Source organism: Ranitomeya imitator, chromosome 10, assembly GCF_032444005.1.
Source record: "Ranitomeya imitator isolate aRanImi1 chromosome 10, aRanImi1.pri, whole genome shotgun sequence".
Lineage (NCBI taxonomy): Eukaryota > Metazoa > Chordata > Amphibia > Anura > Dendrobatidae > Ranitomeya > Ranitomeya imitator.
In genome coordinates, this window is record NC_091291.1 from 104275539 (window position 1) to 104291540 (window position 16002).

A 16002-nucleotide genomic window follows, 5' to 3' on the forward strand; every position below is an offset into this window, starting at 1 on the left:
GCACCCCATGATCCTGTTTGCCTTGGCAGCTGCTGCCTGGCACTGGCTGCTCCAGGTAAGTTTATCATTAACTAGGATCCCCAAGTCCTTCTCCCTGTCAGATTTACCCAGTGGTTTCCCGTTCAGTGTGTAATGGTGATATTGATTCCCTCTTCCCATGTGTATAACCTTACATTTATCATTGTTAAACCTCATCTGCCACCTTTCAGCCCAAGTTTCCAACTTATCCAGATCCATCTGTAGCAGAATACTATCTTCTCTTGTATTAACTGCTTTACATAGTTTTGTATCATCTGCAAATATCGATATTTTACTGTGTAAGCCTTCTACCAGATCATTAATGAATATGTTGAAGAGAACAGGTCCCAATACTGACCCCTGCGGTACCCCACTGGTCACAGCGACCCAGTTAGAGACTATACCATTTATAACCACCCTCTGCTTTCTATCACTAAGCCAGTTACTAACCCATTTACACACATTTTCCCCCAGACCAAGCATTCTCATTTTGTGTACCAACCTCTTGTGCGGCACGGTATCAAACGCTTTGGAAAAATCGAGATATACCACGTTCAATGACTCACCGTGGTCCAGTCTATAGCTTACCTCTTCATAAAAACTGATTAGATTGGTTTGACAGGAGCGATTTCTCATAAACCCATGCTGATATGGAGTTAAACAGTTATTCTCATTGAGATAATCCAGAATAACATCCCTCAGAAACCCTTCAAATATTTTACCAACAATAGAGGTTAGACTTACTGGCCTATAATTTCCAGGTTCACTTTTAGAGCCCTTTTTGAATATTGGCACCACATTTGCTATGCGCCAGTCCTGCGGAACAGACCCTGTCGCTATAGAGTCACTAAAAATAAGAAATAATGGTTTATCTATTACATTACTTAGTTCTCTTAGTACTCGTGGGTGTATGCCATCCGGACCCGGAGATTTATCTATTTTAATCTTATTTAGCCGGTTTCGCACCTCTTCTTGGGTTAGATTGGTGACCCTTAATATAGGGTTTTCATTGTTTCTTGGGATTTCACCTAGCATTTCATTTTCCACCGTGAATACCGTGGAGAAGAAGGTGTTTAATATGTTAGCTTTTTCCTCGTCATCTACAACCATTCTTTCCTCACTATTTTTTAAGGGGCCTACATTTTCAGTTTTTATTCTTTTACTATTGATATAGTTGAAGAACAGTTTGGGATTAGTTTTACTCTCCTTAGCAATGTGCTTCTCTGTTTCCTTTTTGGCAGCTTTAATTAGTTTTTTAGATAAAGTATTTTTCTCCCTATAGTTTTTTAGAGCTTCAATGGTGCCATCCTGCTTTAGTAGTGCAAATGCTTTCTTTTTACTGTTAATTGCCTGTCTTACTTCTTTGTTTAGCCACATTGGGTTTTTCCTATTTCTAGTCCTTTTATTCCCACAAGGTATAAACCGCTTACACTGCCTATTTAGGATGTTCTTAAACATTTCCCATTTATTATCTGTATTCTCATTTCTGAGGATATTGTCCCAGTCTACCAGATTAAGGGCATCTCTAAGCTGTTCAAACTTTGCCTTCCTAAAGTTCAATGTTTTTGTGACTCCCTGACAAGTCCCCCTAGTGAAAGACAGGTGAAACTGCACAATATTGTGGTCGCTATTTCCTAAATGCCCAACCACCTGCAGATTTGTTATTCTGTCAGGTCTATTAGATAGTATTAGGTCTAAAAGTGCTGCTCCTCTGGTTGGATTCTGCACCAATTGTGAAAGACAATTTTTCTTGGTTATTAGCAGAAACCTGTTGCCTTTATGGGTTTCACAGGTTTCTGTTTCCCAGTTAATATCCGGGTAGTTAAAGTCCCCCATAACCAGGACCTCATTATGGGTTGCAGCTTCATCTATCTGCTTTAGAAGTAGACTTTCCATGCTTTCTGTTATATTTGGGGGTTTGTAACAGACCCCAATGAGAATTTTGTTACCATTTTTCCCTCCATGAATTTCAACCCATATGGACTCGACATCCTCATTCCCTTCGCTAATATCCTCCCTTAAAGTGGACTTTAGACAAGACTTTACATAGAGACAAACCCCTCCTCCTCTCCGATTTTTACGATCCTTTCTAAACAGACTGTAACCCTGTAAGTTAACTGCCCAGTCATAGCTTTCATCTAACCATGTCTCGGTTATTCCCACTATGTCAAAGTTACCTGTAGATATTTCTGCTTCTAGTTCTTCCATCTTGTTTGTCAGGCTTCTGGCGTTTGCGAGCATGCAGTTTAGAGGATTTTGTTTTGTTCCAATCTCCTCACTGTGGATTGTTTTAGAAATGTTCTTACCTCCCTTCTGAGTATGTTTTCCTGGGTCGTCTTTGTTCGAGTCTAATGTTTTTCTTCCCGTCCCCTCTTCTTCTAGTTTAACGCCCTCCTGATGAGTGTAGCGAGTCTTCTGGCGAATGTGTGTTTCCCAGGTTTGTTGAGGTGTAGTCCGTCTCTGGCGAGGAGTCCATCATACCAGTAATTCACACCGTGGTCCAGGAATCCAAATCCTTGTTGTCTGCACCATCGTCTTAGCCAGTTGTTTGCATCAAGGATCCTGTTCCATCTCCTGGTGCCATGCCCGTCTACTGGAAGGATAGAAGAAAAAACTACCTGTGCATCCAGTTCCTTTACTTTCTTCCCCAACTCTTCAAAGTCCTTGCAGATTGTCGGTAGGTCCTTCCTTGCCGTGTCATTGGTGCCAACATGTATCAGAAGAAATGGGTGGACGTCCTTGGAGCTGAAGAGCTTTGGTATCCTATCGGTCACATCCTTGATCATCGCACCTGGAAGGCAGCATACTTCTCTTGCAGTTATGTCCGGTCTGCAGATGGCTGCTTCGGTGCCTCTCAGTAGTGAGTCTCCCACCACCACCACTCTTCGTTGCTTCTTGGCTGTACTTTTTGCTGTCACTTGTTGCTGTGTGCCCTTTTCTTTTTTGCTTGCTGGTATTGCTTCATTCTTAGGTGTGCCATCTTCATCCTCTACAAAGATTTGATATCGGTTCTTCAGTTGTGTGGTTGGTGATTTCTCCATGGTCTTCTTGCTTCTTTTGGTCACATGCTTCCACTCATCTGCTTTTGGAGGTTCTCTGACACTTTTTGCACCTTCTGTGACCAGTAGAGATGCTTCTGTTCTGTCTAGAAAGTCTTCATTCTCTTTGATGAGTTTCAAAGTTGCTATTCTTTCTTCCAGACCCCGCACCTTTTCTTCTAAAAGGGCCACTAGTCTACACTTCTGACAGGTGAAATTGGATTCTTCTTCTGGTCGATCTGTGAACATGTAGCACATGCTGCAGCTCACCATGTAGGTTGTCACATCTGCCATGTTGCTCCTAGATCCTGCTGACTTGCTGTGTGTTTTCCTTCTTGTGTAATCTACTCAGCCAAGCTCTCTTGCAATAATGTCCTACAGGCATATTTCTTTCTTTTCACATTATTTTTATTATAGCACATTTTACATCTCAAAGGCTACGTTCACATTTGCGGTGTGTCTGGCGCAACCGCGGTGATGCATGCGCCATGTGCCCCTATATTTAACATGGGGGGTGCATGGACATGCGTTTTGTTGCGTTTTGTGATGCATGCATTTTTTGGGCGCAAGCGTCAGGGCACAGAGTACGCTGCTTGTTGCATTTTTTTTTGCGCTATAAAAATGAACGCATGCGTCACAAAACGCAGTGTTTTGTTGCGTGTGTTGTGCGTTGCGTCGCCGACGCAGCACACAACGCAAATGTGAACGTAACCTAAATGCAGATTTTTCTTCTATACTGTTATCATGCAGCTTCTGACTACTCATCTTCCTTCTACTTCACAGGCTTTTTTCATATCACCCCTTATCTGCACCCAAAGGAAGGTTACCTTATCCATTGGCGCTCTTTTTGAATTTTTGCATGATTTAAACCTCTGGCGGACTGCAGTGAATGCTGGCTTTTATTGGTATTGTGACATTCACAACTCCACCAGGTGAGTAGTATCTCACCACATACTCCTCAATTTTTCCATTCCACATTACTTTATAAGCGCTTGTTTCTTTTTTTCTTTATATGATATCACTGTGATGGCATTTTAAAATTATTAAACTCTTGACATCATGTTTACCCCAGTTTATGTCACATAATTCGTGTTTATTGATTATGTGTATAACTTTTGTGCTAGTTTCTGCCTCGGCCGCTAGGCGGCACCACACCGTTGTTGCAGGTCATGCTTGATAGCATAAATCATATTTTATTCCTGGGACTTGTGACTCTGGCCGGTCTATAAGCTATGGGGTTAATCTTGTTGATTTAGTTTCTGTCTTCTGACAGCACAAGGTGGGGCAATTCTCCATAAGCCACTGAGAGCCAGCTCCCACAGCCAGTCAATGGTTCAGCTATCCTGGTTCAGACTTCTGTGCTGTGCTTCTGAAGGGTCCCCGGTGGCCGTGGGGAACTCAGTAATGGGCCCTTCTGTAGTCAATGGGGATCTCACGGTGGCTGACCCGGTCCGTGGCCCTCGGGAGGTCCGATGATGTTGTGGGGGATAGGTCTTTAAAGGGATTATGTTTGTGATGCCACCTGTGGTATTCGGTCAGGGTGACCGACGTTGCTTAGAGGTCCGCTGGGGTGATGTATGGCAGCTAGATGGTATACCTTCCCACAGGTGAAGTATGTCCCCAGGGTTTCCCAGAGTGTAGATGGTGGATGGTGCAAGGCGCAGTGAATAACAAGGACACAAGGGTGCAGTCTCTTTACCTTTACTGAAGGCTTCAGCATCCACAGTCCAGGGTAGGGACCACAGGGTAGGCAGAGCCCGGCCAGTCTGAAGGCAAATCCAGAGTCCCCTTATCCGGGTGGAATTCAATAGCCTTCCTCTAGCGCCTGGTTGTTGAAGTACCTCCCTGCTGAGCAACTCGGTAAGGTCCTCACAACTATTGTACATGTTAAGTCTCTTCTCTCTGTCCCCCTGATGAATAGGACAAACCCGTATGACTGGTGGCCTGAGGCTTTTTACAGGGACCCTAGAGACGCCCCGGCCCCCACAAGTTGCAACCCCGCCTCCTGGGTAAATGGTCAGGCAGCCAACGTGGAATTAACTGCCAGTCTCTGAAGTAGCGGCATAGAGATACTTACTCCCTTAGTGTTCTGGCTACCGGTAGTGCGCTTCAGAAGGAGGCAGCCTGCTTCTAGCTGGTCTCCCTCTGATGTTCCTCTTCTTTTACTATGACTTCGTTGCTCACTCACTGCAACACAATTCCTTTTGTGTCCTTTCCTAGGATGCTGCCGCATGGGATGCAGGCTGTTATGGACCTGGTGGTTAGGAGCACCCGGAACGACCTGATGGTTAAACTAACACAGGTCAAGCTCTGGGAAGTGGGAGCTCTGCTGACCGCAACCCCTAATCCTATCACACACACTAGAAATAGCCGTGGAGCGTACCTAACTCTGCCTAGACGCCTCGTCACAGCCTAAGAGCTAACTAGCCCTAGAGATAGAAAATAAAGCCTACCTTGCCTCAGAGAAATTCCCCAAAGGAAAAGGCAGCCCCCCACATATATTGACTGTGAGTTAAGATGAAAGTCACAAACACAGAAATGAAACAGGTTTCAGCAAAGGGAGGCCAGACTTACTAAACAGACTGAAGATAGGAAAGGTATCTTTGCGGTCAGCACAAAAAACTACATAAAGACCACGCAGAGTGTGCAAAAAGATCTCCGCACCGACTCCCGGTACGGAGGAGCCACTCTGCATCCCAGAGCTTCCAGCTAGCAAGGCAAAATCATGATAGCAAGCCGGACAAGAAAACAATGAACAAATAATTAACTAGCAGGGACTTAGCTTCTGCTGGAGTAGACAGGTCACCAGAAAGATCCAAGAGCGAACTGAACCAGTACAAGAACATTGACAGCTGGCATGGAGTAACGATCTGAGTGGAGTTAAATAGAGCAGCCAGCCAAAGAATAAACTAAGTCACCTGTGGAAGGAACCTCAGAAGCAGCAGCTCCACTCATAGCCACCAGAGGGAGTCCATGGACAGAACTCGCCAAAGTACCATTCATGACCACAAGAGGGAGTTCGATAACAGAATTCACAACAGTACCCCCCCCTTGAGGAGGGGTCACCGAACCCTCACCAGAGCCCCCAGGCCGATCAGGATGAGCCAAATGAAAGGCACGAACTAGATCGGCAGCATGAACATCAGAGGCAAAAAGCCAGAAATTATCTTCCTGACCATAACCCTTCCACTTGACCAGGTACTGGAGTTTCCATCTCGAAATACGAGAATCCAAAATCTTCTCCACCACATACTCCAACTCCCCCTCGACCAACACCGGGGCAGGAGGATCAATGGAGGAAACCATAGGTGCCACGTATCTCCGCAATAACGACCTATGGAACACATTATGGATGGCAAAAGAAGCTGGAAGGGCCAAACGAAATGACACAGGATTGAGAACTTCAGAATTCTTATACGGACCAATGAAACGAGGCTTAAGCTTAGGAGAGGAAACCTTCATAGGAACATAACGAGGCAACAACCAAACCAAATCCCCAACACGAAGTCGGGGACCAACACAGCGCCGGCGGTTAGCGAAACGTTGAGCCTTCTCCTGGGACAATGTCAAATTGTCCACCACATGAGTCCGAATCTGCTGCAACCTGTCCACCACAGTATCCACACCAGGACAGTCCGAAGGCTCAACCTGCCCTGAAGAGAAACGAGGATGGAAACCAGAATTACAGAAAAAAGGCGAAACCAAAGTAGCCGAGCTGGCCCGATTATTAAGGGCGAACTCAGCCAAAGGCAAGAAGGACACCCAATCATCCTGATCAGCAGAAACAAAGCATCTCAGATATATTTCCAAAGTCTGATTAGTTCGTTCGGTTTGGCCATTTGTCTGAGGATGGAAAGCCGAAGAAAAAGACAAATCAATGCCCATCTTAGCACAAAAGACCGCCAAAACCTCGAAACAAGCTGGGAACCTCTGTCCGAGACGATGTTCTCCGGAATGCCATGCAAACGAACCACATGCTGGGAAAACAATGGCACCAAATCAGAGGAGGAAGGCAATTTAGACAAGGGTACCAAATGGACCATCTTAGAGAAGCGATCACAAACCACCCAAATGACTGACATCCTTTGAGAGACAGGGAGATCTGAAATAAAATCCATGGAAATATGCGTCCAGGGCCTCTTCGGGACCGGCAAGGGCAAAAGCAACCCACTGGCACGAGAACAGCAGGGCTTAGCCCGAGCACAAGTCCCACAGGACTGCACAAAAGAATGCACATCCCGTGACAAAGAAGGCCACCAAAAGGATCTAGCCACCAAATCTCTGGTACCAAAGATACCAGGATGACCAGCCAACACCGAACAATGAACCTCAGAGATAACTCTACTAGTCCATCTATCAGGGACAAACAGTTTCTCCGCTGGACAACGGTCAGGTCTATCAGCCTGAAACTTCTGCAGCACCCGCCGCAAATCAGGGGAGATGGCAGACAAAATTACCCCCTCTTTGAGAATACCCGCCGGCTCAGGAACACCCGGAGAGTCAGGCACAAAACTCCTTGACAGGGCATCAGCCTTCACATTCTTAGAGCCCGGAAGGTACGAAACCACAAAATCAAAACGGGAGAAAAACAGCGACCATCGAGCCTGTCTAGGATTCAACCGTTTGGCAGACTCGAGATAAGTCAAATTCTTGTGATCCGTCAAGACCACCACGCGATGCTTGGCTCCTTCAAGCCAATGTCGCCACTCCTCGAATGCCCACTTCATGGCCAACAACTCTCGATTGCCAACATCATAATTGCGCTCAGCAGGCGAGAACTTTCTAGAAAAGAAGGCACATGGTTTCATCACCGAGCCATCAGAACTTCTTTGCGACAAAACAGCCCCTGCTCCAATCTCAGAAGCATCAACCTCGACCTGAAACGGGAGCGAAACATCTGGCTGGCACAACACAGGGGCAGAAGAAAAACGACGCTTCAACTCCTGAAAAGCCTCTACAGCCGCAGAGGACCAATTGACCACATCAGCACCTTTCTTGGTCAAATCAGTCAACGGTTTAGCAACACTAGAAAAATTAGCGATGAAGCGACGGTAAAAATTAGCAAAGCCCAGGAACTTCTGCAGGCTCTTCACAGATGTCGGCTGAGTCCAATCATAAATGGCCTGAACTTTAACAGGGTCCATCTCGATAGTAGAAGGGGAAAAAATGAAACCCAAAAATGAAACCTTCTGAACTCCAAAGAGACATTTTGACCCCTTCACAAACAAGGAATTCGCACGAAGGACCTGGAACACCATTCTGACCTGCTTTACATGAGACTCCCAATCATCCGAAAAGACCAAAATATCATCCAAATATACAATCATGAATCTATCCAGGTACTTTCGGAAAATGTCATGCATAAAGGACTGAAATACAGATGGAGCATTAGAAAGCCCGAATGGCATAACCAGGTACTCAAAATGGCCCTCGGGCTTATTAAATGCTGTTTTCCATTCATCGCCCTGTTTAATGCACACAAGATTATACGCCCCTCGAAGATCTATCTTGGTGAACCAACTAGCCCCCTTAATCCGAGCAAACAAATCAGACAGTAGCGGCAAAGGGTACTGAAATTTGACTGTGATCCTATGAGGAAGGTGGTAATCAATACAAGGTCTCAAAGAACCATCCTTCTTGGCCACAAAAAAGAACCCTGCTCCCAACGGTGATGACGACGGGCGAATATGACCTTTCTCCAAGGATTCCTTTATTATTATTATAATATAACTCCGCATAGCGGCATGCTCTGGCACAGATAAATTGAACAGTCGGCCCTTAGGAAACTTACTACCAGGAATCAAATTAATAGCACAATCGCAATCCCTATGAGGAGGTAGGGCACTGGATTTGGGCTCATCAAATACATCCCGGTAATCCGACAAAAACTCAGGGACTTCAGAAGGCGTGGAAGGTGAAATTGACAGCAATGGAACATCACCATGTATCCCTTGACAACCCCAGCTGGACACAGACATAGATTTCCAATCCAATACTGGATTATGGACCTGTAGCCATGGCAACCCCAAAACGACCACATCATGCAGGTTATGCAACACCAAAAAGCGAATATCCTCCTGATGTGCAGGAGCCATGCACATGGTCAATTGAGTCCAGTACTGAGGCTTATTCTTGGCCAAAGGCGTAGCATCAATTCCTCTCAATGGAATAGGATACTGCAAGGGCTCCAAGAAAAAACCACAGCGCCTGGCAAACTCCAAGTCCATCAAATTCAGGGCAGCACCTGAATCCACAAATGCCATAACAGAATAGGACGACAAAGAGCAAATCAGAGTAACGGACAAAAGAAATTTAGACTGTACCGTACCAATGGTGGCAGACCTAGCGAACCGCTTAGTGCGCTTAGGACAATCGGAGATAGCATGAGTGGAATCACCACAGTAAAAACACAGCCCATTCCGACGTCTGTGTTCTTGCCGTTCAGCTCTGGTCAAAGTCCTATCACATTGCATAGGCTCAGGCCTATGCTCAGAGAATACCGCCAAATGGTGCACAGCTTTGCGCTCACACAAGCGCCGATCGATCTGAATGGCCAAGGACATAGACTCATTTAGACCAGCAGGCGTGGGAAATCCCACCATGACATCCTTAAGGGCTTCAGAAAGATCCTTTCTGAAAATTGCCGCCAGGGCACACTCATTCCACTGAGTAAGCACAGACCACTTTCTAAACTTCTGACAATATACCTCCGCTTCATCCTGACCCTGACACAAAGCCAGCAAGATTTTCTCTGCCTGATCCACTGAATTTGGTTCATCATAAAGCAATCCAAGCGCCAGAAAAAACGCATCTACATCACGCAATGCAGGATCTCCTGGCGCAAGGGAAAATGCCCAGTCTTGAGGGTCGCCACGCAACAAAGAAATAATGATTTCTACTTGTTGAACGGGGTCACCAGAGGAGCGGGGTTTCAAAGCAAGAAACAGTTTACAATTATTTTTGAAAGTCAGGAACTTAGATCTATCCCCAGAAAACAAATCAGGAATTGGAATTCTAGGCTCTAACATCGGATTCTGAACCACAAAATCTTGAATGTTTTGTACCCTTGCAGTGAGATGATCCACACAAGAGGACAGACCTTGAATGTCCATATCTACACCTGTGTCCTGAACCAACCAGAGGTTAAGGGGAAAAGAAAGACAAAAAACACTGCAGAGAAAAAAAATGGTCTCAGAACTTCTCTTATCCCTCTAATGAGATGCATTAACACTTTGGGCCAGCTGTACTGTTATGGACCTGGTGGTTAGGAGCACCCGGAACAACCTGATGGTTAAACTAACACAGGTCAAGCTCTGGGAAGTGGGAGCTCTGCTGACCGCAACCCCTAATCCTATCACACACACTAGAAATAGCCGTGGAGCGTACCTAACTCTGCTTAGACGCCTCTTCACAGCCTAAGAGCTAACTAGCCCTAAAGATAGAAAATAAAGCCTACCTTGCCTCAGAGAAATTCCCCAAAGGAAAAGGCAGCCTCCCACATATATTGACTGTGAGTTAAGATTAAAGTCACAAACACAGAAATGAAACAGGTTTCAGCAAAGGGAGGCCAGACTTACTAAACAGACTGAAGATAGGAAAGGTATCTTTGCGGTCAGCACAAAAAACCGGTACGGAGGAGCCACTCTGCATCCCAGAGCTTCCAGCTAGCAAGGCAAAATCATGATAGCAAGCCGGACGAGAAAACAATGAACAAATAATTAACTAGCAGGGACTTAGCTTCTGCTGGAGTAGACAGGTCACCAGAAAGATCCAAGAGCGAACTGAACCAGTACAAGAACATTGACAGCTGGCATGGAGTAACGATCTGAGTGGAGTTAAATAGAGCAGCCAGCCAAAGAATAAACTAAGTCACCTGTGGAAGGAACCTGAGAAGCAGCAGCTCCACTCACAGCCACCAGAGGGAGTCCATGGACAGAACTCGCCGAATTACCATTCATGACCACAGGAGGGAGTTCGATAACAGAATTCACAACAGCAGGCGCAGCTCCGTGTACCTTCCTCTTCCACAGGCTGCAGTCTGGAACTGGCTGGAACCCACTCCAACCAGCCTCTGCTAAACTCGGTCGGGACTCACTGACTATCTCCTTCTCCCTCCAATCAGCTTCGTCCAGGGGTCGACGAAGCATTTCATTGCGAAATGCGCGTCAGGTGTGGTGGACTCCTGGCCTTTCCTCCATTGCTTGGTAAATATGTGTTGGTGTGCTAAACAATATGCTAGACAATATCTGTATAGCTAACTATAGTTTTTTGGACACTTTATATGTGGATTTACATGGCATATTAGCCCTTTATACTGAGACCACATGCTGAGTCCTTATATGATATTTTATAAGGTTATTTGTTAGACTGCCACGCTATATTTAGCTATTTTTTGAAATCCTTCATGCAATTTGTGTGCAATGTGAGTTTAATGGATATATTAGTATATTTATATACATATCTTTGTGACTTTTTGCCAGGTGTCTACCTTTTTTCTCTGTGTTTGTTGTCTCTCACCTGCTGCCTATTTAGGCTCTTTTATGACCATTTATGGTCTTTTTTTGATACTAATAAAGTGGTTTTTCATATTATCAATGTGTGGTGCCTTTTTCTATAGGTGTTTAGTTTATATGCTTTTGTTAAATTTAGGAAGCACTGCACATGCTATCTTATAATGGGGCTATAAGTGATTGAGGTGACCCATCCTTACTAGAGAAAAAGTTTGCTATGTTTATTGCCCTTGGTCTACTTTAATCAGCTTTTCTAAGAGGTAATGTCAAAAGGTGCCTTACCTTTCTGTATTAATTAGTATTTAGAAACCTGTAATACGTGTAAAGGTACCGTCACACATAACGATATCGTTAATGATATCGTTGCAACGTCACACTTTTTTGTGATGTAGCAACGATCTCGCTAACAATCTCCTTATGTGTGACAGCGACCAACGATCAGGCCCCTGCTGGGAGATCGTTGGTCGTGGGGAATGATCAGGACCTTTTTTTGGTCGCTGATCACCCGCTGTCATCGCTGGATCGGCGTGTGTGACGCCGATCCAGCGATGTGTTCACTTGTAACCAGGGTAAACATCGGGTTACTAAGTGCAGGGCCGCGCTTAGTAACCCGATATTTACCCTGGTTACCATTGTAAAAGTTAAAAAAAAACAGTACATACTCACATTCCGATGTCTGTCATGTCCCCCGCCGTCAGCTTCCCTGCACTGACTGTCAGCGCCGCCGGCCGTAAACAGAGCACAGCGGTGACGTCACCGCTGTGCTCTGCTTTACGGCCGGTGCTGACACAGTCAGTGCAGGGAAGCTGATGGCGGGGGACATGACAGATATCGGAATGTGAGTATGTACTGTTTTTTTTTTTTACTTTTACAATGGTAACCAGGGTAAATATCGGGTTACTAAGCGCGGCCCTGCACTTAGTAACCCGATGTTTACTCTGGTTACCCGGGGACTTCGGCATCGTTGAAGACAGTTTCAACGATGCCGAAGTCTTTCCCCTGATCGTTGGTCGCTGGAGAGAGCTGTCTGTGTGACAGCTCCCCAGCGACCACACAATGACTTACCAACGATCACGGCCAGGTCGTATCGCTGGTCATGATCGTTGGTAAGTCGTTTAGTGTAACCTTAAGCCACTCAGGAACAAAATAGTGTTTACATCCCGTCTTTACAGACCTATTGCAACCTCCGGGGCTGATTCCATAGTACCTATGCCCTTGGCATGCATAAACATCAAAAATTATCATTCTTATTTTCTTTAGGAATGGTAAAGGAAAAATCCATTACATTATGTAAATAAAATAACATGCTTTGGCGAGATTTCAAACTGCGTCACTGCTCTTTCCGATTACTGTGAGCATATTTTTTTACATTGCTCATGCCATTATATTCCTTGAGAACAAGAAGAAATTTCCGAAGTTGCAGTAAATATGAAACATGACAGATTTAATCATTGCAATTAAAAAAACAGAGATCTCTAAAGGCAAAACAAAGTCAAAATATGCTGTAATATAAAACGACAACGGATTAGCTTACACCCAACAGGAAAGAGGAATACATTTGTTTTCCCCAGCAAATATTCGATTATCTACCAGCAGGAATTTTTAATATGCAAAATGTTCATTGAGCACCAAAAACAATGCTCCCTGGCAGCACAAATTCCCTGCTCCCATCTGTGCTATGTTACATTTAAATCAGTAGCTTTGTAATAAAAGGAAAATTAAATTATCATCAACATTTCTATTGTTTTAAGAGAAGGCTAGAAGAAGATAATATTTTCACATTGCTGCCTTATTATAATATATGGGATATTATTCACCAAGTGAAAAGGTATCTTCATTCCTTAATTAAGAAAAAGCTACTCTGGATACAACAAAAAAATTATTATTTAATTATTTCAATTAAAAAAGACGTGTTACTTGATAAAAAAGAATTCAATACCTTGCAAAAATAACTGTGCTTCCCTGATTTTGCAGCTCTTTTCATTTTTGCATTGCACCACTGCATTGCAGAGATATTCGCATTTGTTGTTTTCAGGCGCAACATGAGAAATTTCTGCAACGCAGTCCAATTGGGCATTTCTTCACAGTCTTCAATCGGGGGGTGTGCAATTAAACCCTCCCTCCCAGATACTACCATCTACTGGTGCAAGCAGTCTAGCAGTCTCAGATGCTGCCGAGCTGAGATTGGCAGCATCTGGGAGGGGTAAAAATGTTTCCAAAGATGACTGAGCATCATTCATAGGCTGCAAGCCAGATGCTCTGCATCTCTTGTGTGTGAACAATCCCACATACAGACAGTATCTTTTTGTGCACTGGTGTACCAAATGGCCATTCCCTGATTGTAGGCTTGCTGTCTCATCGGTATTGCTACACCTGTGTAGCTGCCATCTTTAATTGGGTTCACTGCACCCTGATAGTGCATTTGTTTTGAGGCCTGGGCAGGTTAGCATCTCTGCCTTATTCCTGGTGTTTTTTTATAAACTCTGATGAAACGCCTAGCTGGATTACAAGCAGAGATTTCACATACTGCACTCCAAAAGCAGCAAATGTGAATAGCTCTGCAATAAAGTGACACAGCGCAAAATGGGATGAAAACAAACTCGGTTGGAGTCTAATGGACCCCAGGTGACTAATTAAAGGCTAAGAAACAGAGATGCTATTCTTTGTATAAAGTTTACCCATAATTTCAGGTAACTTTTCAGAATAAGCTTTATGTGGGTGTAAATGAGGAATAACGCTATTTATATCCATTGTATGACTTGTTTTCTGCATTTCTTACCATTTTCCATCTGCTTTTTCTCTCTTTTTCAGTTATCAGTAAGCTTGTGGGTGAAGCCTAGCTGCCATGATGTCTCCCATACACTGTATACCTCCATGTGTCTATTTAACAAATATTCAGAACTGGCAACAGCATAGAGGACAGCACATAACATTACTGTGCGGTGTAACTGTTAATCCAGATCAGAGTTTAGCACACACTGTAGAAAGCAGCCAAGTTCTGTTTGCTGCTGGATCTTTTTATTTTATACCACTTTTCCTACTTCCCCTCCTCTACTCTCCATCAACTTTAATAAGCAGCTGTAATCCAATTCCTCAGTGAACTGGCAGTTTAATTTTTTTAGTTTTCAGTTTCAAATTTTAGCTATTTTTCAGAATGAATGATATATTTGCTAAGTGGAGAAAGATAGTTCTCATAAGTAGTGTTGAGCGATACCGTCCGATACTTGAAAGTATCGGTATCGGATAGTATCGGCCGATACCCGAAAAATATCGGATATCGCCGATACCGATATCCGATACCAATACAAGTCAATGGGACATCAAGTATCGGAAGGTATTCTCATGGTTCCCAGGGTCTGAAGGAGAGGAAACTCTCCTTCAGGCCCTGGGATCCATAGGGATGTGGAAAATAAAGAATTAAAATAAAAAATATTGATATATTTACCTCTCCGGCGGCCCCTGAACTCAGCGCGGGTAACCGGCAGGCTTCTTTGTTCAAAATCAGCGCTTTTAGGACCTGAGAATCACTTCCCGGCTTCTGATTGGTCGCGGGCCGCCCATGTGACCGCCACGCGACCAATCACAAGCCGCGACGTCACCGCAAGCTATTAACGCGCTCATTTTTAAAAATGAGCGCGTTAATGGCTTGCGGTGACGTCGCGGCTTGTGATTGGTCGCGGCCACGCGACCAATCACAAGCCGCTACGTCTTTGAAAGCCATTAACGCGCTCATTTTTAAAAATGAGCGCGTTAATAGCTTGCGGTGACGTCGCGGCTTGTGATTGGTCGCGGCCACGCGACCAATCACAAGCCGCTACGTCTTTGAAAGCCATTAACGCGCTCATTTTTAAAAATGAGCGCGTTAATAGCTTGCGGTGACGTCGCGGCTTGTGATTGGTCGCGTGGCCGCGACCAATCACAAGCCGCTACGTCTTTGAAAGTCATTAACGCGCTCATTTTTCAAAAATGAGCGCGCTAATAGCTTGCGGTGATGTCGCGGCTTGTGATTGGTCGCGTGGCGGTCACATGGGCGGCCCGCGACCAATCAGAAGCCGGGACGTGATTCTCAGGTCCTAAAAGCGCTGATTTTGAACAACGAAGCCTGCCGGTTACCCGCGCTGAGTCCAGGGGCCGCCGGAGAGGTAAATATATCAATATTTTTTATTTTAATTCTTTATTTTACACATCTCTATGTATCCGATACCGATACCCGATACGACAAAAGTATCGGATCTCGGTATCGGAATTCCGATACCGCAAGTATCGGCCGATACCCGATACTTGCGGTATCGGAATGCTCAACACTACTCATAAGTAAAGAAAAAAGCATATTTTATAAAATTATATATTCAGGAATGGATCCCTTCTACCTCCTGATCGAAGTGCTTCTGAACAGTGTATTAAGTTATTGGAGAAAGCCTCTGGATCAGGACTCC